Raw genomic sequence first — 23,363 nt, forward strand, 5'->3', positions numbered from 1 at the left:
CTTCGCGTGGAGCTCCTCAGGACCCCTCTGGAACTACAGATCCTTGGTCAAAACTAAAATCCGAAGTGGAGCGCCCGGAGCCACAGATAGAGCGCGCCTAGCGCGCCGACAGCGCCTCGGAGCATGCTCAATGCGCCTGCCGCCCGGCCGGCTCCCCGCTCCCAGCCGTCCGCGGCCCCCACCTCCCCCCAACCCCGCCGCGCGCGCCTCTGCGCCAGTAAAGGCCAGGCCGGCCGCCCCTCCCCGCGCCTCCCCCGCCTCCTCTGCCGCTGCGGAGGAGGACACGTCAGGGGACATAAATAAATAAATAATTCCATTCACCCGGTGACGGCGAGGCGGACTGGCTGCAGCTGGGCGGGGGGAACCGGGCGCCACAGCACCCACCGTGCGCCGGACAGCAGGTAAAGTCGGCGCGCCCGGGCGGCGGGGGAGGCGAGGGGCGGTGGGCGGTTGGGGGGAGCGTGCGTCCGTCCGCGACCCTGGCTGCCAGCGCGGACCCGCAGCGGCCAGCCGGTGACAGGCGCGCCGGCGCGGCCCCCTGGGAGCCTTGTTCAGGCAAAGCCCCTACCCCGGGCCGCGGTGGGGAGCCCCCAGCCGGCCGGATGCGCACGTGGGGGCGCTGGCCCGCGGGGTCTCCAGCCCTCCTGCCTCGGCCTGCGGGTCTCCGCCTCCGGTTCCGGCCGGGCGCGTCCCTGAGCGTGTCTTCCCAGCATCCCGCCCCGGGGATCCAGCACCCTGGGCCGCTGCCCTTGCTGCAGGAGGGGGAGACGGGTGGTTAGCGTGCGTGCAGGCAGAGGCTGCTCCATCAGCGCGGGATTGGGGCCCGGAGATGCTGGGAAGAAGGGCTGCAGCAGTCGGGGCTGTCTTCAGTTTGGCGCCTGGGAAGCAGGGCGGAGGTGGGGGCGGATGGCAAGGTGGATGCGGAGGAGGCCTGCGGCTGGATACCTGGGTTGTGCCGACTCGGTGGTGCCCAGAGGCCTTGCTCCTTAAGGACAGACGCTCTGCTTCCTGGGCCGTTGCGCCACACCGGGGACACCGGGCCGGCCAGGTGGCGCAGGAGGCTGGGAGGCTGCGAGTCAGCTCACATGCTGCCTCTGCCAGGCTGCGCCGCCACCTGCATCCCTCTCCCCCGCAGCTTCCGAGCTGAAAGCCCTGCAGACAGCTTTGGGAAGGGCACTTTCCGGATAGGACCCGGGGAGGGGATTTTGTGGTTTCACTCCAGAGAAATTAAAATGAAATACACAAATACACTCACACCCCAATGGGAAAGGAAACGAGGAGTATTTTCTCTACAAGTATTTCTTTGACTGTATTAAGGTCTGACTAATGGCGATAGGAAAGCTAGTCTTTCATGTCCTCCTCCCTTCCCGCATCCAAAAGAGACAGGGCAGGGGGATAAAAATAGAGAGTAATGATGCACTCGATGGTGAAAAAGACCTTGTAAGAAGTTGTGGTCCTAAATGTCTTTCCTTGCACTCCGGGGTTCAAGGGTCAATCCAGTCAGGACTCGCTTGGTTGCAAACTTTTAACGGACAGGTCAACTTGAATGTGCTTAGGCATTGAAACCACAAGTACTAAGTGTGCATGTAGGAGAGTGTGGCAGAAAAGTCAGAGTTGGGTGGGGCCTGCAGAGGGCAGTTGAGGGTTGGACAAGGTGACTCATTTAGCCCTGGAGAAGTAATCCTAACTCCAATTTGTGCATAGGAACATATTACATTTAAATCAATCTCAAAGGACAACTGAATGATCCCCATGAATGATTTTAACTGTAGGCAACTTAGTGTTTGCCTAAAACTTAGAAAAACTACTTTTTGCAGATATTCACATTAACAGTTTGTAGTTACATACTACTCTTTGTCCTTAAGTAGTGTTTTAATGATACAGAATCTGAAACTTTAACACTTTAGCACTTTAACACTAGTTTCCATGGTCCTAAAAATGCTCAATTTATCTCTAAACATGCACTTACTATACTACCTGGCTTATGTTTTTGGCTTTGAATGCTCTTAGAGAGACTGCAGAGTGACCTAAAGAAATGTTCTTGTGCAGAGTTATGTTCCTGGATCATAGAGCTGAAATAAAAAGGTATCTCCAGAATTTGTTTTTAATTAATTCACCAAACATTTTTAGAGACATTTATAAAGGAGAAGGGCATTAACTATAGATCCAGTGAAGCCCAAAACCTAGACTTCAGATTTGTTTCTGTACTTTTGTATGGTTGAGTAAATTAATTATCTTGGCTTCTTTTTTTCCTTGTCAGTAAAATGTGATAGATGATACCCACCCTGATACAACACTGTGAGAATAAAGCATATGGAAAACACCTAGAACATAGACTAGCCATTTTTTCTTTTTTTTAAGCCGGGGATCTAACTCAGGACCTTGCGCTTGCAAGGCAGGTTCAGTGCAGCCCAGCTAAATTCCTGGCCCTAGACTGGCTATTTTTGAGCCTGTGAATCCATTATCATTCTAGACTTCCTACTGGGTTACCAAGATAAGTGAGCTTGTAATTCTGTTCTCAAGAAATTCACTTCTAGTCATCCAGGTTAATCTTTCTCCTATCTTGTTTGCTCTTCAGTTTTTCCAAAAGCCTGAAGAGAGTTTAGAAGGTATAAAATAAAAGTCTATAAGATCTTCCAAAAGAAACATTTGAGAAGCGTCACTAGCCTCAAACATTGTGTTCAGCCCCATACATTTGTCTGTTGCAGGTGACTCTGTATGAGCTGATAATGCAACATTTCTCCTTCCTCTGAGGAGACCACAGTCCTTCATTGAAGATTATCTTTGCTAGTGAATTAATTTCCAGTTTTTGAGAGAAGATAATGAGCTTCAATTTTTCTACACTTTGGACAGACAGACTCACTCATTCCTAGAAGCCTGAGTATAACAACTTCAACATGTTTAGAATGTTCACTGTGTTGCAGACCTTACACTTTTCCTTTCTGTAGCACATAAAAAACCCCATGGAGTAAGTCTGTCTATATTCAAATTTGCAGGAAAGGAATTTAGGCTCAGTTATATGACTTCCAGTACTGACATAGCTAGTGTTTGTTCTGGTTTGTGTTACTGTAACAGAATTCCTGATGCTGGATAATGGATAAAATAGTTTGGTTTAACATACTGGTGGCAGGAAAAGTTCAGACAGCATGGGCTGTTGAGGTCCTGTGACAACATCACAGTGATGGAAAAGTAGAAGGGAAGTGGGTGCGTACAAAAAGGCCAATCAGTGGGGTGGCCTTGCTTTTAACAGTCTGCTCTCACCATAGCTTCTTCTAATCCAGTCCTTTATTACCTAACTCACTCTTGTGAGATAGAGATAATCTCTCAAGTGGGTAATGCCCCCATGACTCACAATGCCTGTTTTTTCTTCTTTTTTCTTTTTTTTTTTTTTTTTTTTTTTGGTGCGGGGTCTAAACCCAGGGTCTTCTCACTGAGCTATAACCCCAGCCTTATTTATTTTTGAGACACGGTTTCATAAGTCTCTATGTTGTCCAGGCTGGGCTCAAACTTGTGATCCTCCTGCGCAACTCCACAATACTGGTTAAAGATACCATGGCCTCTCAACAATGCTTTGTCAAGGGACCAAGTCTGAACAAGAGTCTTGGTGGGGATCAGTCATATTCAAACTACAGTAAGTGGTGGAGCTGAGCTTCATGGACTATGCAGTGCAGCTTCGGCCTCTTGGAAAGCTAATGTGCAGAGACTGCTCTGCTCTTCATTGCCTAAGGCAGTGCCTGGAGTATGGTAGAATGAACAACTAGTAATAGGAAGAATGAAGGAAGGAAAGAATGAGGGAGACAGACATGGAGGGAAAGAGAAGGAAATAAGGAAGGAATAAGCAGGGGCTTCTTCTGCTTTTAGTTCTGAATCTGGCAGGGAATCCCACTTGAATTGTGCCCAGAGGATGGGACAATCGAGGCTCTTATGAGAATTCCTTCCTTCAGAGGATTCCTAAGTCTAGTCATCTAGTCTGTCAGACTCACTTGTGTGAATTAGACAGGTGTTTCTGTCTTTGGGCTGACAAGTTAGCAGAATTTTCCTATACACTATAAACTTAAATAAGAAATTTATTCAAAGTAGACAAGAAAAAGAAATGTGGGGGAAATGAAACATTCACTGGTGCAGACTTAAATTTCACCTAAGGTACTGGCTCTGTCTCTTTAACTGATTAGGTTGGGTTGGTCATCTTCCTTAAATTTTGGTTTCTCATCTGTAAAAAGAGAATAACCAATTTTATGTATTGGTTGTAAAAATTGAGACAGTTTCTGTAAAATAGCCCTGTGCCTTGCACATGCATAGAAATAACTCAATAGGTGGTAGCTAGTGTTTGGTGTAAAGGATTTGGCCTTAAGGCTTTTAGATTATTATAAGAATAACTGACTAATTCTTCTTAATAGACATTTGGAAACTCTTTGAATCCTAATCCTCACATTGGATGACATAACAGTGTTAAATTGCAAAATAAACCACTAAGTGGATTCGCTCTGAGAAATCACCCTGGTTTGTCAGAGTTTCTTAAAGCTGTTTGTATCAAAATGATTACGAAACTGTTGAGAAACAACCATACACTTAATTCTTAGTAATAGAATGTATTCTTTTTAAATGTGCAAAGAAAGCTTCCTTTTCTCACTTGTTCCATTAATGGTGAGCATAGAGGCCTAATTTATCTACTTGGGAAAGCCAACCACTTTATAATCACAGTGTGAGAGAATAGCCTAATGTGAACCATTGTCAAAACAACAAAAACATTTATCACACATATTTGGCAACTAGTAAATAAGTGGGGAGGCTGTGTGGATTCATGTGAGAGTTATATTAATCAAGAATACTAGAATATACTAGTCACAACTTAAAGTAAGCTTAACTATAATACAACTAGTTAAGCTAGAGTGGACTACATCTGCTTGGGTGAACCAGATATCTTCAACACACTCACAACTAGCAGTTTTGATTTTTGGAAGTAATTTTCCTGACCTAATGCCAAAACTCTTTGAAACATTTCATTAATATTCGTTGAGATCCTGCAGAAGTGTGTGAAAATCCTATAGATTATTCGAGCGATATTTATGAAATCCTGGTATAAAGATTTTTTATTGAAGTTTTTGTGTAGTCTGGGTAGTTCCACAAAATGTCTGTGTGTTTCAATTATAGAAATCAGTATTTTGGTAACACTTGACATTCAGACAACTTTTAGCTAAACAAATTTAGTATGTGTGCTGAGTCATTTTTCTCATCGAGGCCCAATACCTGACACCTAGAACTTAAAGGGGAGGTTTATTTGGGCTCATGGTTTCAGTCTGTTGTCACTGACTGCTAGGCAGGAAGGTGTAGCAGAGGGGCATAGAGTAACAGCTGCTTAAGAATGTGATGGTATCCAGGAAGCAGAAAGAGAGAAGAGTCGGGAAGGGAGATACAAATCTAAAAGACATATATTTGACAAGTTTTTAGAGAATTAAATATGATAATATTTACCTTATTTGAAAATTCATTTTCCAGTGTTCTGACATGTAGAGTTCTGTTCAGTTATTCTCAAATATGTCAAAGGTTCATTCTGTGTTAAGCAAACTTATGTGACAGTGTTTCTCAACAGGAGGAATTTTTGACACCTTTGGTGACATTTTTTGTTGTCTCTTTCCTCAAGGACATTTAGTATCCATGGCTGTCTTAATTCATGCTGCTGTAACAAACTGTCACAGACAAAGGGTCTTATAAATAGCAGAAATTTATTTCTTAAAGTTCTGGAAGCTAGAAATTTGAGATCAGGCTACCAGCATAGTTGGGTTTTGGTGAGCGTCAGATTCTGGGGTGCAGACTTCTGACTTCTTATATCCTCCCATGGTGAAAAGAGGGTGAGAGAGCTTTCTAGGGTTTCTTTTGTAAGGACAGTAATCGTTCCTGATGGTTCCATACCCATGACCTACTTACCTCCCAAAGGCCCCACCTCTTACTGCTATTACCTTTAGGATTATAGCTTCAAACCACAAAATTAGGAGGGAACACATTCAATCTTTAACTATGGAATTCCTTCAGTCTTTGTAACAATCAAGAATTCTCCTCTGTGTTTTAATATACCTCTTAGTAGAACAGTATCAAATGTGCTTGAAAAGTATTGAAGAATATGATGAAAATGAGAATATTTAAGAAAACTTCCTTGGGATCAGAGTATCTTCAAATAAAAATATTTGTTTTTTTCTCAAAAAATTAAAAAAGATCTCTTATGAAAATGCTTTTATTTGAAAGAATGACTTCTTTATTCATAAAGTATAGGAAGTATTAGTATTGGATTTTGACTGACTTCATGAATTCCATATCTTCATTTGCTCCCAGTTGACTGCAGCTCTTGGCAGTATTGGCACCTGGTGCTTCTTGAATCCTTGCTTGGCTTCCATGTACCCCTTGTCTTCCTCTTCTCTGGCTGCTCTTTGCTGTTCCTTCTCCAGCCTTTGTTTTACATCCTTCTCATTAAAGTGTGGTCCTCAATTCATGTTTTCAGTTTTTGTTTTGTCTTTGTTCTGTCAATTGGCCAAGTTCATTTGTGCTTGGACTCCGGTTTGCCTCAGTGGGAATAACTCCCAAGTCATTGTCTTCAGCCCTGACGTTTCCTCAAGTTCTAGGCCTTTCTAGACATGTTCAGATATCTGCTGGGCAGCGTTCTTTATGCCCTGAAGTCTCCTCTCAACCTCTGTGTTTCCTTTTTGTCTTGCTTTTCTTGTTGTTACTGTTCTTCCTGGGATTTTTATTGGTATCAGCGTTATTCTAGTCTAGGTTTGGATATCACTCTCCTTCCAGGCTGTTAAACATCCAGAATACACATTATTAAATACTTTTACTGCAACATACCTTCCTGCCTACCTGTAAGTAACACTGGTAACTCCTAGTACATAGGTCCAAGGACTGACATTTCAGTCCCTGTAAGATGTAATTCTAGGCTCATCTCCTTTCACCTTTTTACCCAAGTCAAACTGAACTGTCTCTCTGCCTCATTCATTCATCCTTACTGTATTTCCTGCACTGTACCTTTGGTCATGCTGTTTGTTCATCTTGAAATGGTGGAATTTCATGCTATTTCAAGTTTTAGCTTTAATTTCACCTTTAAAGGTGAGCTTAAACACTGCATTCAGATTTCCTCTGAAACCTCCAGATAGGTAGGTGATAGAAGTTTTCCAACATTGGATTTATAATGCCTTATTTATTTTAAATATTTTTATAGTTCCCTTTGAATAAGTTTCCCAATACACTAAAGAGTTCTGCTTATCAAGGAAAATAACATGTCCAAAATTGTGTCTCCTTTTGCAGTGTGTTGGATTAGAAGAAATCTGTTCTGACTTTCAAGGATTGTTTCTGTATGGTCTTCAATGTGTTCCATAAACACTCTTTATGATTTATTTTAAGTATACACAATCAAGGTAGCCTGTTCTTTTAAAGGCAGTTCCAACTGGGACTAAATTCCCTTTGCTCTCCCTAGGGTGTTTACTCAGATTTCTTGGGCTGAAATAAATCTCTTTTCCAGTTGAATGACAGCGTATACATATATGGTAACAGCTGACATGCATTTTGTTTTCTCTATCAACATATTTGGTTTTTCTCCTTCTTCTTAAGTGACCTAGTTAAGCTCTTTTTCAGGCCTATCGCATTTTGGAGGCATTTAAATTCAGGAAAGTCCAGAAATATACAGAATACTTTAAGAATAATGATGTTTGTTTATGAATATACATATTGAATTGTTGCTTATGACAGAGCTAACTGTCCATATAATCTCTTCAGATGAAGTGAGAAGATGGAAAATTAAAGAATGTATAGGGATCCACCTCTGGGAGAACCTTTTTATCTCAGGATTGAACGTTTCTTTCTCTATGGCCTTCATTGTCATGAATGAATAAATGAAATCCCTGAAAGGAAAGAAGGCAAACTCATTTTAAAATTTGATTACAGTTGGAGATCAGCCAGTCAATAAAATTACTCTCTTTTGTAGATTAATGAAGTCAGAATTAAAATAGCAAACATACCACCATGTATGTGTATCATAAATGAGTTTAGAGATTCTGGACCAAAGAAGTGGCTATTATGTAAAATTAAAGAGTTACACTGTTAAGTAAAACTAGTTTGCTTTTATGGAGCTTTCTGTACATCAGGCATCATTTTAATATTTTTATATTTTAACTATTTTAATCCTAAAAACTTTCTCAGGAAGCATGTTTATTATCCACATTGTACAGATGAGTGGATCAGAGCACAGGGTGAAATACTTTGTCAGCACAGTAGTCTGGATTTAACCTATTAACCGTAATACAACTTTCACTATTAATATTTTCAAATATTCGTTGGTGCAAACCATTTGAAGACATTCTAGAGAAAAGAAATTTGAAAAATATTTAAAAACAAAGGAAACTAGTCAAGTATAATATGATTGGGTCTGTTAAAACACTCTGTCAACAGGAATGACAAACATCCCTTATTATTTGAAGGAGTATATTTGGAGCCAAGCTAGGAAGCTTAGAGGAAACACTGACTGCTTGGTTGCTTGTAAGCACAGGGTTGGTGGAGGTGGTGGGCTGGAGAACCATTATGGACTGAAGAACAGTACGTCCAGTTAAGTCTTCCCATTAGCTTGGTTTCATGTCATAGGGGTGAAATGTATGTGGGGTGGCAGGACTCTCATGGAAGCCCTAGACTGGGCACCCATGGGTATATGAACAGAATAGACAGTGGGAGAACCCTTATGGGTGTACATAGGTCAAATCTATAATGGTGGGATATTTTAAAGAAATCCTCTGACATATTTAAAGCCAGAGAATGTAATACCTTAACAGTTAGGTATTTATCTGTTGTTCTACATACAGTTTTAGATGTTAGAGAATGGCTATGAAAAAAACAGGTTAATCCTTCTTAGTCTTGTGTTATACAAATAATCAAATACAACCTTAAAGGAAAATTAATAGGTGTATGTGAGCAAACTTTGAGCAAACTTTTTGTAGACTTTCTATGTTATTCTCTCTGTAGTCTGTCTTACTCTACTTTTGTCTTTACTGTCTCCCCTATTTCTCCTCCATTTTTGTCTTGCATGTTAAACCATAGCCTTTGGAGGTAGATAGGATAGACCTCCACGGGAATTTTTGACTTAGCTATTTCTAAGATGTTTGACTAAACTCAATATGTTAACTTTCAGAATCCGGTTTCCTCATTTTGAAAACAATTAATAAAACGAATTTCATGGTTTGTTGTTGGAGAGTAAATAAATAGTGCTGGTAACCAAAAAATAATAATCATAATTCATTTTATTTTTAGCCTCCCTATAGTTTTGGTATGTTTTTAGAGTTTCCTTATTTCTGAAAAATTGTGTTCTGTGCACAAATATTTATAATATTGTAATTCACAGCCTGAGCCAAGTAGGAGGGTTAGAGACTGTATGTTGACTTTACAATAATGTGCATCTTTCTTTTTTTAGTATATGTGCTGCTGAAGTGAGCACTGCATATTTCTAATATGCAAAAAAATTCTCTTTTCTGGAACATACAAAAGAAAACTCAAGCACTGATAAAAAAAAATTTAAGTGCTGAATTTTTTACTTAGCTTCAGAATGAATAGTTTAACTGAAAGTATATCTCAGGGGAATTTTGGGATGGGAATTCCTTAGTTCCATTTAGATATAACAGTACACATAAGCACATTTAGAAATTACTACAAAGAGAAAGACAACCATCATGACTTGAGTGATATTTGTTCACATTAAAACACAAAACATATACCAACATAGTTATTGGTATGATTTAAGTACCTCCTGTGTGTCTACCTTTTTATAAATAGTATCTCTAATCCTCATCATTACCAGGTAGGATAGATTATATCCATTTACAGATAGGAAAAGTAAAGACTCAGCAGGATGAGCTGAGCATTAGAGCATCCCAAGAGTCAGGGCCTAACAGATGTTTCAATGCGGGTAAAATGCTGATGGTAATTAGATCGTGCTCAAATATCTTAAATCAATGGAAATATGAAGTACTCTGGAAAGAGACCTGGAAAAATATGTGTAAGACATTTCTCCTGCCCTCCTCCACAGCACCCTAATTTCAGAAATGTGCCTGTGTATGGATTGAAGACTCACTAATTAAAGAATACAATCCAGAGTGGGATTAAATGTTTAAAAGAAGAGATTTATTTAGTATAGGAAGCATACCTTTTGGGTCGAATCCAGTCTGTTTGTGTGAGTGTGTGTGTGTGTGTGTGTATGTGTGTGTCTATTTATTTAAAATAAGTGCTTTCCCACTTTAGGGAAGTGTTGAATGGTTGTGCTTTACCCAGCAAAGCCTAAAATATTTGCAGTGTGAAAATTTACAGAAAAATATTTGCTGACCCCTGCACTAGAGTTTCAGGAGAGATACTGTATTCTGTGTGGAGGAATCAAGTTCTGTAAGTGCCACAGAACAAAAAATCAAAAGCAAATATATGGATAAATACAAAAGTATACTAAAGTATGAAGTCATATTTCTATGTATAATTTATATGTTATGATCATTTGTCTTTCAGTGTACTTTTTAAAATGTGCATCTAGAACACTGATCTTTAAATTTGATGAAACATTTGAGCCAACTGGTGGACTAGTTAGGATACTTTCATTTCCCTCAACAATTCATGGTGCCAAAGTGTAGGCCACATAGACAATCACTGACCTCGTGTATTTACTCACTGGGTGAAATTGATTATTTTCTCTTGAGGGCAGAGACTACTTTTTTGCTCCCATGTTATCTTTCATGAGCTACAAGAATGTAGGGTATAACACCAATACTTGTTTTCTAATAAATAAAAATAATAAATAAATAATAAAATAAATAGTAGCTGTGGAGCACATGATTAAGTGCCAGCACTGTGCCAAAAGCTTTTTAAATAAATTTTCTCATTACAAACATATAGTGTGGTGAGATAGATGTTCTTATTCTCATTTTATAGAAGAGAACACTGAGGAATAGATAGAAGCAAGTAATTGGCATAAAATTGCCAAACTAGTAGGAAGACACTCATTATACAATATGACTAACAAATTGAGTCTTTGAAAATGGCTTTTGGAGGTAGGATATCAAGAAATAATACTTTTTGAAATTTAAAAATGAATATTCCAATTTTTGCATCATGTTACTTAACTTTTTATTCAAAGCATTATGCAGCATATTAAAAAACTGTCAGCTTTTTTTTGGCAATGCTTCTGTAAATTCTTACTGAAAATGCTGGCTTTTAATGGAACTGTAACTTTCTGTGTCATCTGTTTCTGTCTCTTTTGCTTTCTACAACTCTATCTCTTTGCTTTGACTCTTAATGGTCAGTTATGTGTGGTCTCTTTTATTTCCCTTTTTCTATAGTGTCTCTACCTAATAGTCATGGATCCCACATACCTGTTGCATAGGATCTTTGATGTAGCAAAAAGTGCTTGAATGTATTTCCCTATAGCAAGGACTACTTTTAGAGGAAAAAGAATCAGTAATACTGATACTGTCTCCACTTAGCACTGAATGCCTCAAACTGAGGGGATAGTAGTGAACCATTTGCTTTTTCCTCTACACATGTATACCTATGAACATTGGTTTTTCACTTAAAAGAAGCACTTTATGGTTTTTCTTTGGTGTATTAGATCTACTAGCATCACCACTTTTTGTATGCTGGGGCTTTTCCTAAGTAAAATAAGGGTTATGAGAACACAAGCATTTCGATACTGCCACAGTTAAATAACCAGGAAGGACTACTAAGTGACAAGGAGCAGATAGCGTATACACAGATATCCCAGACAAAGGGATGATTCTTCTCTCGGGTGAAATGAAGAAGGCAAGTGTGAGAATTGATTACCATATACAGTGGCACACAACTTAAAACGTATGAGTTGCTTATTTCTGGAATTTTCCACTTATACTTTCAGACCATGATTGACCCTGAGTAGCTTCAGAAATTGAGACTGTAAATGGTGGAACCACTGATCTGCTTCTTTTTCCAAATTTAAGGGGGCAGATACTACAAAGCTGTTTGTATCTCACTAATAGATATGACAAAATAATGAAATAGGGAAAGGTGAATTAGTCAGAGGAAGCCACAGGGAGCCTAAAAAAAATATAAGTACATTGTCCCCTTTGGGCCACATTAGCATCTCTGTAGAGAATAACCTGGCCACTGTGCCTTAGGGAGAACATTAATTTCACATAGTCATGTCCTGGTGCTGGAGGATTTACGGATAGCAAATCTAAAGCTCATATAAAAATTATTTCCTTTTTAAGTATTAATTTTTAAAATAATTTGTAATTTTAAGAAAAATATTTCACTGAGGAAATGTATGAATTTTTATTAGTTTTTATTTTAGTTTTATTAATAGCTGATTTGTTGCTCTATCTTGGTAAGAAACCTGTTGTATCATCTACACTTCTTTTCAAAAGTTCACGCAAAAGAGAATACACATTTTTAAAAACTTGTCACCAGTTTAGAAATTTATTTATGACGATTCCTTGGAATACTTAAGTATTTATGATCAAAATTATTATGCATATTTGGTCTATAACTTTCATTTAAGAATGAATTTCCATCCAACTTTCTTCTACAAGCTATTTTAAATTATTTCACATTTTATTAATCTTATTTTATTAGCTCTTTTAGCTCTTGTCTTGAAGCGATAATAATGTCTTCAGAGCTGTACATTCAGATAAGGACTTTTAGTCTATAAAATCTAAACTTAAATATATAATTTTTTGGTACTCTCATGGTGTCTGAAAAACTTTTAAAAGGATTTACACATCCAGATTCTTTTAATTGGAAAAGGGTAAAGAAAATACAGTTAAAATTTTTGGTACTAGTTGTGTGCCAAATTTAGGATCATGGGAGTTTTTATAGGCACTGACTACCTAACCCTGAAAGTTATCATTTTACATCCTCAACAATCCTAAACTTGAGCATTATTATCGCCACTGTTTTGTTTTGTTGAGACAGGGTCTCATTACATTGTTCAGGCTGGCCAAGAACTCCCTATGTAGTCCAGGCTGGCCTCGAACTCACAGCAGTCCTCCTGGCTCAGGCTTTTTGTCCTGAGATTGTAAGCATGGACCATCATGCCCAGCTTGTTATTACCAATTTCAGATGGAAATGTAGTACAGGATGGCTGAGGTGGGTTAGGTAGCAAGGCTCTATTTCCAGATCCACACTGTCCCCTCTATTCTGTATTGTCTTCCCCTGTAGAGCTGAATTCCCCTTTTTTGCATACACATTGTATAGAAGAGAGAAATTATAAGGACAGTAAAACACAAATATTTAAAATGTGCTCATTTAAAAACATCACATTTTTAAATTTCAAAGCCCACTTGGAAATCATCAAGAAACAAAAGAAAAAAAAGAAAGGATAAGAAAAACATTACCACTGTTTTACATACAAAATCCTTCTTTCAAAAATGTTAATTCTGTGAACTGTATGTTGGGACTGATAGCAGTACCAAGAAACCAAGTAGACATCGATAACTATATTATATTAAAGCTATGTTTAAATAATTAGGATTTGAATATCATTTTGCTTCTTAGAGTATTTGATTATCAAACAAACATGTGCAGTTGTAGTTATATGGTGCTAGTAGCTTTCCATTACTGGGACAAAATAATAAAATTAACTTAAAAGAGGAAAGATTTATTTTGGCTCACAATTTCAGAGGTTTCAGTACATGATTCAGCTGGCTCTGTTAGTTCTGGCCCTGTGATGAGGCAATACACCATGGCAGAAAAGCATGGCTGAACAAAGTGGCTCACCTCAGGATGACTGGAAGATGACAGAGCGAGAGAACCAGGAAGACTGAACTAGAGACAAGATACAGTGCTCATGCACACCTCCATGATCCACTCACTTCAGCTAAACCACACCTGTGAAATTTCTGTCATTTTTGAATAATGCCATCAAAGTATGAATTTGTTAATGGATTATTAATCTGCTGATAAAATTGGAGACTTTGTGATCCAGTTACCTTCCAAAAGTCCCACTTCTGATCACATGAGGTCTTTGGAGGACATTTTGGAGTCAAATCATATCATTTACCTTAAAAAAAAACCTATTTATATCTAAAAAATTTTTTTGTAATAATTAGTTCATTAAAATACCAGCGCTTCACTATTACTTCAGAGTCAATGTAAGAGTCCATTAAACTTAACCTTTCAAATAGTTTAGATCTTAACTCTAGCCTTGTAATAAGAACCTCAAAGATAGTGCTGCAATGAAATTCTAACATAATATTTAAACATGTTTCTTTCATAATATGTAATTTAAAAAAACATGATTGAGATAATAAATGTTTCTAAAAGTGAAGCTATTAAGTTGATCAACACTAGGCTTTGTTCATCATGTTTTTTCTGAGTTCAGGGTGCTATAGCAAAATACATTGGATTGAGTGACTTATAAATAACAGAAATTTATTTTTCACAGTTCCAGAGGCTGGGAAGCCCAGGTTCAAGGTCCTGGCAGATTTGGTGTCTGGTGGGAGCCCACTTTTTGTTTCATAGACAGCCATCTTTTTGCTGTGACCTCACTTGGTAGAATTGGCAAGGAAGCTCCTTGGAGTCCCTTTTATAAGATCCCAATCATGAAGGGCTCTCTCTCATGACCTGCTTATCTCCTAAGGGCCCCACTTCTTAATGCCATGTGTTTGGGGTTAGATATCAATGTATGGATTTTGAAAGGACATAAACATCATTTTATAGCAAACTTTTATGGTGTCTAACACTTGTAATGTGTGATTTTTTTTTTTTACAGTTGATGTGAGAATCTGATGCATGCATTGCATTTTAAATATCTCTTGACTCCAAAAATATATCAAATCAAAGAAGTTGGGAAACTTACCATGTACAAGATACAATTACCCACTAAATAGCATTTTCTAGGGGAGAACTGAGGAAAACCTTCATTGTTGATTGAATACCTTTATAGACAAGAATATAGATCATCTTTCAGACAATCTGTACTTTTAGTCTGTAGTTTACAAAAGCCAACAGTCTTAAGACCATTAAATCAAATGAGAAATTATGTAAATTAGATATTTCTGAGTGAATAAAGCTTCTTCCATGAAAATTGAACTAGAGGGCCGGGGATTTAGCTCAGTGGCACTATACCTATCTTGCAAGCACAAGGTCCTGAATTTTCTCTCCAGTACCAAAAAAAAAAAATTGAAAACATGTTAGGATTATGACCAATAATCTTGTTGTGCCTCTTCCTGAATTAAGCAAATATGATATACAAATAGAAGTTTTGTTTGGGTCATGGAGCAGCACATGTTCCCAGAGAGTTTCTTGAGTAAGAAAACTTTCATATGGACCACTTTGGCTCCTGAAAAGAACCATCTTTTATAATCAAATTAGTAGTTCATAACTTCAAAGGAAGTGGTTTGGATGTGATCTTTTTGTTATTAAAAGGCATCAGAATAATAATATGAGATGATTGATAGGCCATGATTTTGTTAGAGGATCAAACTCTTATTTGGAAAGATCGTGTATTCTTTGCCTATACAGCTGCAATGATTGAATGTGTCCCCTCCAAATTTCCTAACGTGGAAACTTAATAGCCAATGTGATAGTATTAAGGAGTAGAGAAGAGCCTTTATGAGGTGATTATGTTATAAGGGCTCCTCCTTTGTAAATGGAATCAAGGTTTTATGCAGCATTTGGCCTTGTCCTTCTTCTGCCAAGTGAGAACACAGTGTTTGTCTCTTCCAGAGAATGGCGCCATTTTGGAAAGAGGGACATGACCCCTCTCCAGACTCTGAACCTGCCAACACCTTGATCTCAGACTTCCTAGCTTCTAGACTATGAGAAATATATTTCTGTCCTTTGTAAGTTACCCAGTCTCTTGTATTTTGTTATAATAACACAGTCAGACTAAGGTGACAGCCATTTCCTTTGAAATCCCTGGGAAATCTCTCAAGTTCCTAGAAATCTGAAAATAAAAACATGAAATGACATAATTTCACATTTTTTCAGTATAATCTTATGGCAGTGATCACTACTAAAATCTTTCTTCTTCATTTGACATTGACCTTCGTTCACCTTTTGTTTCTTTAAGTGTCTTGCAAGAAAGATTTCTTGATAGGATTGAAACCAAGTATGTGGAGAGACTTGAAAATTGGCAAAAGTTCAGGTACTGAATTTGCTTCTTCTGTGAAACCAGCACACAGTATGGTCACACAGTTGCACCAATAATAACACCAGCAAAGTTACCAGGCACTCTTCACTTGGTGACTACTCATGCTCTTGGAGCATCATGGATGCTATTGCCATTGCACCAGTCATCTGCACCTGGTCTGTGGTTGAAGAAAAGTTCGAATTTTAACAGAGAAATGCATGTATTACCGGCAGTGTTTTCTTAACTTTACCCTTCATTAGATATGAGAGTTTATCCCTGTGAGTGAGTAAATGCCAGAGCCTCTGAAAGGGCGCCTGTTGGAGCCTGCTTGTTGCCTCACTTTGCACCCTGACCTTGTTCCTGTTCCATGACTTAACTCCGTTGGATCTTGGCATTAACTCTGGCCAAGACCTGATGACTGTTCTCTGAAATGCCCTTCAATTTCACTGGAAGGGCAACTACAAATAACAGTCATGGGAACGTAGCAGCTCACAGAAGCCAGAGTGACAAAGAAAACCATAAAGGGCAAGCGACAGCATGATGCCTAAAGTAACCTGCATGCTGCTATAGCACCCTGGGTCTGTAACCTTTAGGTATAAATAAAATAAGCGTTGCATTGTACACTATTTTACTTTGCAGAGGACTGAAGAATTGGAGGCACTTATCAAAGTGTTTACTGAATGTGGAAATACTCTGATAGTACCCAAATAACATCATTTTATGGGAATTCTTTCTTTTCCTTCTGACCAAGCATTTTATAACTTACTTTGGGCAAAACTAAACAACAAGAATGACAAAAGTCATTTGTCCCAATTCAGACATTTTGAGTAAGCCACTAAAAGTGTCTAAATTCAAATTTACCATCTGTAACTTCTTTTTCTTGAGTTTATTTCAAGTTTAAATGACATTTTATTTTTTAATGAAAGATGAGATTTTTTTCACAAATGCAAAAAAATTACGAGTTGCATTTTAAGTCATTTTTTCTGCCTGTAGTTGTGCAAAAAATAATTCACGATCTTTAAGGCTCTGCTCTTAACTCTATTTCTGTTATTCAGTTGTCTCAAGTCAGCTGTTTGTAAGAGTGAAAATAAGGACTATTCAATAGAATGAAGAAGGTGAACTGGATCACTTTTATTTTGGAGAAAAGTATGATTGTGGAAATTAAAGAAATCTCAGCATTTGTAGAAAAAGCACATATTATTATGAGAGATATGGTACATGTAATTTATTTTCACAGTTTTCCCCAACATTTATTATTTTAAAAGTAACTGGAATTCATTTCTACTGTTATAATAATAGCACATTTTCTAGTATCATTACCCAGTTAAAAACCATATTCTACCTGTGATTAAATATGGTTAAAAACTATGCAACATGATTATAAAGAAAATTTCATGGATCCATTTTCTTTCTCAACTACCCTAAGAACTGTACATGTTAGGTATATCTAAAGAGGGCATTAAAAATTTTAGAGTGACTTTAACATGAAATTTTACCCAATGCATTCTATTCTAGTGGACATTTAGTCTTGGCCCTATCTGAAGTACAAGTCATAGCCTTTGCCTTTTCAGACTTGTAAGACTCAAAGAAAGGAACATTTGAATTCCAGAGTTGCATTAAAGACCTCAGTTTAGAGTTGTGGATTATGTTACAGTTTCTCTATATTAAATTGAATTGTGTGATCAAAGACAAAGGAATTTATTTAGCCCACCTTTTTGTACAGTGAGTTAATCCTATTAAATCTATGAAAAGTAATTATAAAGTTTCAAAAAGTTTTCGTGCATACAGAGAACCCACCATCTTATAAGCAGCTTATTTCATTTTCAGCCAATTTTATTTATTTAAAAAAAGTTTAATATTGTCTGTGAACAAAAGTGCCAGTGAACTGTATTCTTTGTGTTACATTTTTATTAGTCTGTGAATTAGAAGCATTCATACCAGAGTCAGAGTTTGGCTTCTTGCTGACAAATTGTAAGATAGTTTCTTAGGGCTGGAATGTAGCCTAGTTGTGCTACACCTGCCTGGCAAGTGCAAGGTCCTGAGTTCAATTCCCGGTACCAGAAGAAGAAAAGAAAAAAAGACTGTGTTTCTCTCCAGATCTAGTGAAAGCAACCATATGTACATTCTGTCTGTGCTTGCTGAGTAAATCAGAAGTGGCCTCTGAAGTGGTAAGATAGTATTCCATTTGAGCAGTGGCTATGTTGGTACTTGTGTAAATGAAAGAAACTTCTGGTCAGGGATAATAATAGAACATGTGCACAAAACCAGCCAATTCTAATAATGACTTACATTTTTTTGAGTGCCAACATTCCTAGGCATTATTCTAAAAACTGCATGGTTATCTTGTGTAATTGAAACACGTAAGATAGAGAGCATAATTACTTCTTTCTGTGCCTTTTTTAGCAGTAAAAGATCCTGGCAACTAAAGCATTAAGTAACTCCTTAAAATTCATGTTTGAGACTAGATGCTCTAATCTGATCCCACATTTTAACACTGAAACCATACTCTTAGTATTAGAACTGTTCAGGGCCCTTTGTAGACAGAGAGGACATCTTCCTGAGAGCACTTTAGCTCTGCAGCTGAAGTGTATATGGATATTTTAGGGGGTACAAAAGGCTTATTCCTATTTTGCCCATTATAAATTATCACCCTTATAATCAAAGACAGGTTATCCAGAGAAGAGTGTGATATGATCAAATTTATTTGATCACAATTTTAGGTGACATAGAAACCTTTAGATTGAAGACCCCAAAATCCAAGATGATATATCTGTTTTTATGGTTAGGCTTGATTAAGTGTGGACAGTCATTTAGAAATGTGATTGAGCAAAACAAGTATGATATAATTGTAAACTGAAGAAAAGGACAGTCAGATTTTTCTTGACATCTCTGTATGACATTCCTTTCTTTCAGGTATGGGGCAGGACCCTTTCTGGAATGCGTAGGTGTCTTAAGACGTACAACCAAACAAGATAGGTTGGAGAATTTCTTTGTGGCCACTCTTAGAAAGATAGGGAAAATTAGAGTAATATATCTAGCTATTTTTGGCTAGCCTTAGGGAAAAAATGATTCTAGTTTTTATGCGTCTCCTTGGGGAAGGAGAATGCATTTCTGTACATTGCCTAGGCTGGGCAAGGGAAGCAGTGAGGAAGGACAGAAGATAGCCAAACAGAAACTAATTAAAGAAAATTTTTCTTTTGAGGCCTTCATTAGGGGGGATTGTTTTGTGAGCCTCAGCAACATTTTTTTCCTCCACTTTTCTTTAAATTTATGTCAAATGGATTTTGATTTTTTGACTATGAAAATGTTTGATTGTTCATGTTATTCTAAGTTTTACCAATTTAGAGGACTTTGAGTGTTACAGATTCCTGTTGTGATTTTAGATGCAAGATAAAATAGGTCAACTTGGAAATTATCTAAAGCTTCTTTTTAAAAAAATACTTTCCTCTTCAAAGTCCAATTAATTGTTGAATTTATAATGAGGTTTGTTAATGAAAGATGAAGATAGCACAATATAGTCTGCATTCGAATTTCCATAAAGGCAGCAAGCATCAACAAAATGACCTTGCCTCTAGGTTTATGGTATACTTTTTACCTTATGCTGCTCAGAAATTACAGTATTTCTATTGTCTTTTCCTGAAAAGTTGACAAGTCCTCAATTAGGCTCTTTTAACTGCTTCCATTCTTGGTGTTTGGAAAAGAATGATGTTTGTACTTTTAACCCCATGACAGCAGGATAGAATAAGGTTGTATGTCTCCACTGGAAAAAACAGAAAATGGGAAACTGTCAAGAGAAAATGATTAAGATCCTTGTGGCAGAGGAGGAAGGAGGAGGGAAGAATGTATGAGGAAGAAAAATCTAACATACAGTAAGAATATGCCTCAAAAGGGAAACATGGGATTTTTAATCAGAAACACATGAAACTGAACACAAAAGTCCATCCCCTCCAAAGAGGAAGAATTATTTATATCTTTCGTTATTTACAGCATTACTTTTAAAAACTTAAACTTCACACCAATATCTGAGTTTGTGGCCTTTCTTTTGTTTTCCTTTTTCTATGCATTTTAAGCCCAGATAGAATCTGTTGAGGCAGAGTATATAATTATCTCTGTCTGGGGTCTCCCCAAGTGGTGAAGCTACCCTGCAGTGAAGTGCCCCATTGGTGACAACTGGAGAGACCCAGTTTCAGCAGTTTCCTGGTAGTGGGCCTGATTTAAGACTTGGTGTCTGGTAGTTGACCTATGGATGTCCACCATTGTTCTCTGTAGTCTAGATTACATTTCTTTTATAAGAGGAGTTATATGCCTGCATTCATTACTTTGAATTTTCCAATCCTATGTTCCTGTGTTGTTAGGGCTAGTTTATGTTTGCTGTACATTCTTATTATTGATTATAGTAATCTCTGGTTCTCCAGTCCTTTGGGATGTGGAGGACTACTATATACTTCAAAGTCCCTTCACTGTGGAGAGGGATCTTTGAAACCCAGCCTGGGACCTGAAGTCCATCCATCTTAGAGTAGATCATGTCTGTGACAACTTCTGGATTGCCTGTACTTCAAAGTACTACCCATCCATCATATTCTCTTCATTTTGGGTTCAGGATCCAAATATATGTATGGACTCTCCTGTTTTATTACCAGTGACTAGCATATTTCCTCTAACATTTAGTTTAATCTGGATGTCTCATTCTTGGTATAACCACTTGATAATCTTCATTTTGTATTAGAATCGCTAATCTCATTGTTTTACTGTCATTTTTAGATTAGAGGGATCTTGATAAGGGAACAACTTAGGTTATGTAGTACAAGTAGCATTTGATTTAGTTTTTGAGAAACACAAACATCAGTTTTTCAAATTTAACTTTTATAAAATGTGAATACTTTTTCTATATGGAAGATAGGAAAGTGTTTTTCTAATGGTAACAGGTCTCCATTTTTGGGTGCATGTATGTGTCGGGAGAGGAGTTGGTATAGTAGATGGTATAATGTCTATTTATATTAAGTCAGTGATAGAAATTTGTTTTTCTTTTGAGGAAACTATTTTAGTTATATTTCTTCATATGTTTTTAACTCCAGTTTTTCCATTTCACCAGCTAAACATACCAAGCTTTGGTGGTATAGAAGTATTATGTGCCTCCCATGTACTTTACTGTCTGCTCAAAGTAAGGAAAAGATAAATTGTTAAGTGAGCTAGAAAACTATCTTTTAATGAGGAAAAAACTAACATTAGAAGCAAGTATTTAATTATATGTTCAAACATCATTACTAGCCTACTTATATGTTGCTGGGCTACTGTGTGAGCCACTATCATTTCTTCCATGATGAAAACACAGGCTGTTGCCTGCCCCCCTTCCTTACTCTTGATTATTTAAAATAGAGACATTTATCAAACATTTCAGTCACAACATTAATAAAATAAGATTATCTTTTTCTGTCATCAAATAGAGTGAAATAGCTGATAAATCTTTTGTCTATTCTCATATGATTATCTTCTTATTCTTTTATATGTGTTCTTTGTATATATTGTATGATATATATGTATACACATATATATGTGTGGTATTTCTGATATATATATATATATATATATATACATACACACACACACCTTCTTTACATTAAGGCTGTTTTTTATATAGTGCCTCTCAATAAATGGTTCTGAATTTTAATAGCTGAACTTATCAGTTATTTCCATTGTGTTATTTTTATTTGTTTGTCATTGTTTATTGAGTTTGTTGTTTCCTAATTTAGTACAGCCTTCACAACCCTAGGCTGATAGTGATAATATCCTGAATATCTTTCCACACTGTTGAATAGATTTTTCTGTATTGATGGAAATATTTTGTATCTAATACTGTCTAATAAAGTGACCACCAACTACATGTAGATGTTTAGAACTGGAAATGTGAATGATGTGCCTGAGTAGCTGAGTTTTAAAATTTAATTTCAATTAACTTAAATTTGAATAACCTAATGTGGCTATTGACTATTGCCTTGGGTAGCTCAGTTTTATCACTGAGGTGATCCATATGGAGTGATTTTTTTCCATGGTGTGAGGGAAGAGTCTAGTGTCACATTTTCCCATATGGATGGCCCCTTGGCCTGTAGCAACAGTGTTTTTCTATCTGTGTGTGTGTGTGTGTGTGTGTGTGTGTGTGTGTGTGTATACTTCTAGGCTTTTTACTTGATTCTTTGGTAAGTTCATCTCTCTTAGCACTTCTTTCTGTCACAATCACCACAGCCTTCATAGTTTATAATGTACATCTTTACATCTTTATTTTCTTTTAGGAATGCTTTGCCTTTCTTGGCCATTTCTTGGAATATATATATAAATTTTAGACTCTTATTATCAAGTAGAAAATAATAATGATGCTATACCATTTTATTACCATCCCACAGTATCTACCTAAAATCAGGCTTCAAGAAATTCCTCTTTACTTCCAGCTACTGAATTTATCACTGAAGTTAATTTGTGTAAGACTCTGTACTTTGAAATATGAAACCTTTCCATTGAAGGCAACTAAAAATAGTACATAAAATAGGAAAAAGAGATAGCTAGTAAATAAGAAATATCCAAAGAATCAGACTAACTGAAAATGAAAATTGAATGATTAAGAGAATTACTTTGCTCAGATTCCCTTTTGGCACTTTTGATAAACTAAGTGAATTGGACCTCAAAGCCCAAAGGTTGCATGCTGCAGATCACAAAGTCCAAAGGCAGGGAGATGTGGAAATAATGGTGATGTGGCCTTCTGTGGCCAACTAAATCTGTTTCATCACTGTAACAGAAATATGCTTGCAATAATACACACAGTATAAACACATGCACATGCATGCACACACACTCTGCTTGCAAAGAAGCTATCTGTTTCTAAACTTGGCACTAGTGGAGTGGAACAAAAACTATCCCGAGGATTCATAATCAGCAGCCATTCTTCACTTGGTTGTGCAGAGGAAGGTGGTTCAGAACATATGCAGGTTATAATTTGGATAGTGCCCAGGTCTTAGTGGAGGAAATAGAAACTCTTTAAGTGTTCAGTGTAACCCAAGCTTTAGATAATTCCCACATGATAAAGACCTAAGTAATGCTTATTTGTAAGACATTATTAAGCAAGAATCAGGAGAAGCAGATAGAATTGGGTCCATAAAGACTTTAGATGGCAATTTTCCATTGTGCTGCAATGCAAAATGACTTCGTACTTCTAGAATCCAACACAGTGCAGTTGACTCTGTCTCTCCTTGTATTA

General features: G+C 37.4%; 1 protein-coding gene across 13 annotated transcripts in view; it reads left to right on the forward strand.

Annotated features, from left to right (window-relative positions):
• The first annotated feature begins 244 nt into the window (after positions 1-244).
• Slc16a7 (solute carrier family 16 member 7) overlaps positions 245-23,363 on the forward strand; it is a 176,043-nt gene continuing 152,924 nt past the window's right edge. For 6 of the 13 annotated variants that reach the window (XM_087192113.1, XM_087192115.1, XM_021241341.2 and 3 more), the window contains exon 1: positions 245-401. The gene's annotated coding sequence lies outside the window, so the exon portion shown is untranslated. The remainder of the gene's footprint in view (positions 402-23,363) is intronic. The other 7 variants (XM_087192114.1, XM_087192116.1, XM_087192117.1 and 4 more) reach the window with 4 other exon arrangements.

This window comes from Heterocephalus glaber, unplaced genomic scaffold, assembly GCF_053883595.1.
Source record: "Heterocephalus glaber isolate CG9 unplaced genomic scaffold, H.glaber_assembly_v1.0 deba00001569, whole genome shotgun sequence".
Lineage (NCBI taxonomy): Eukaryota > Metazoa > Chordata > Mammalia > Rodentia > Bathyergidae > Heterocephalus > Heterocephalus glaber.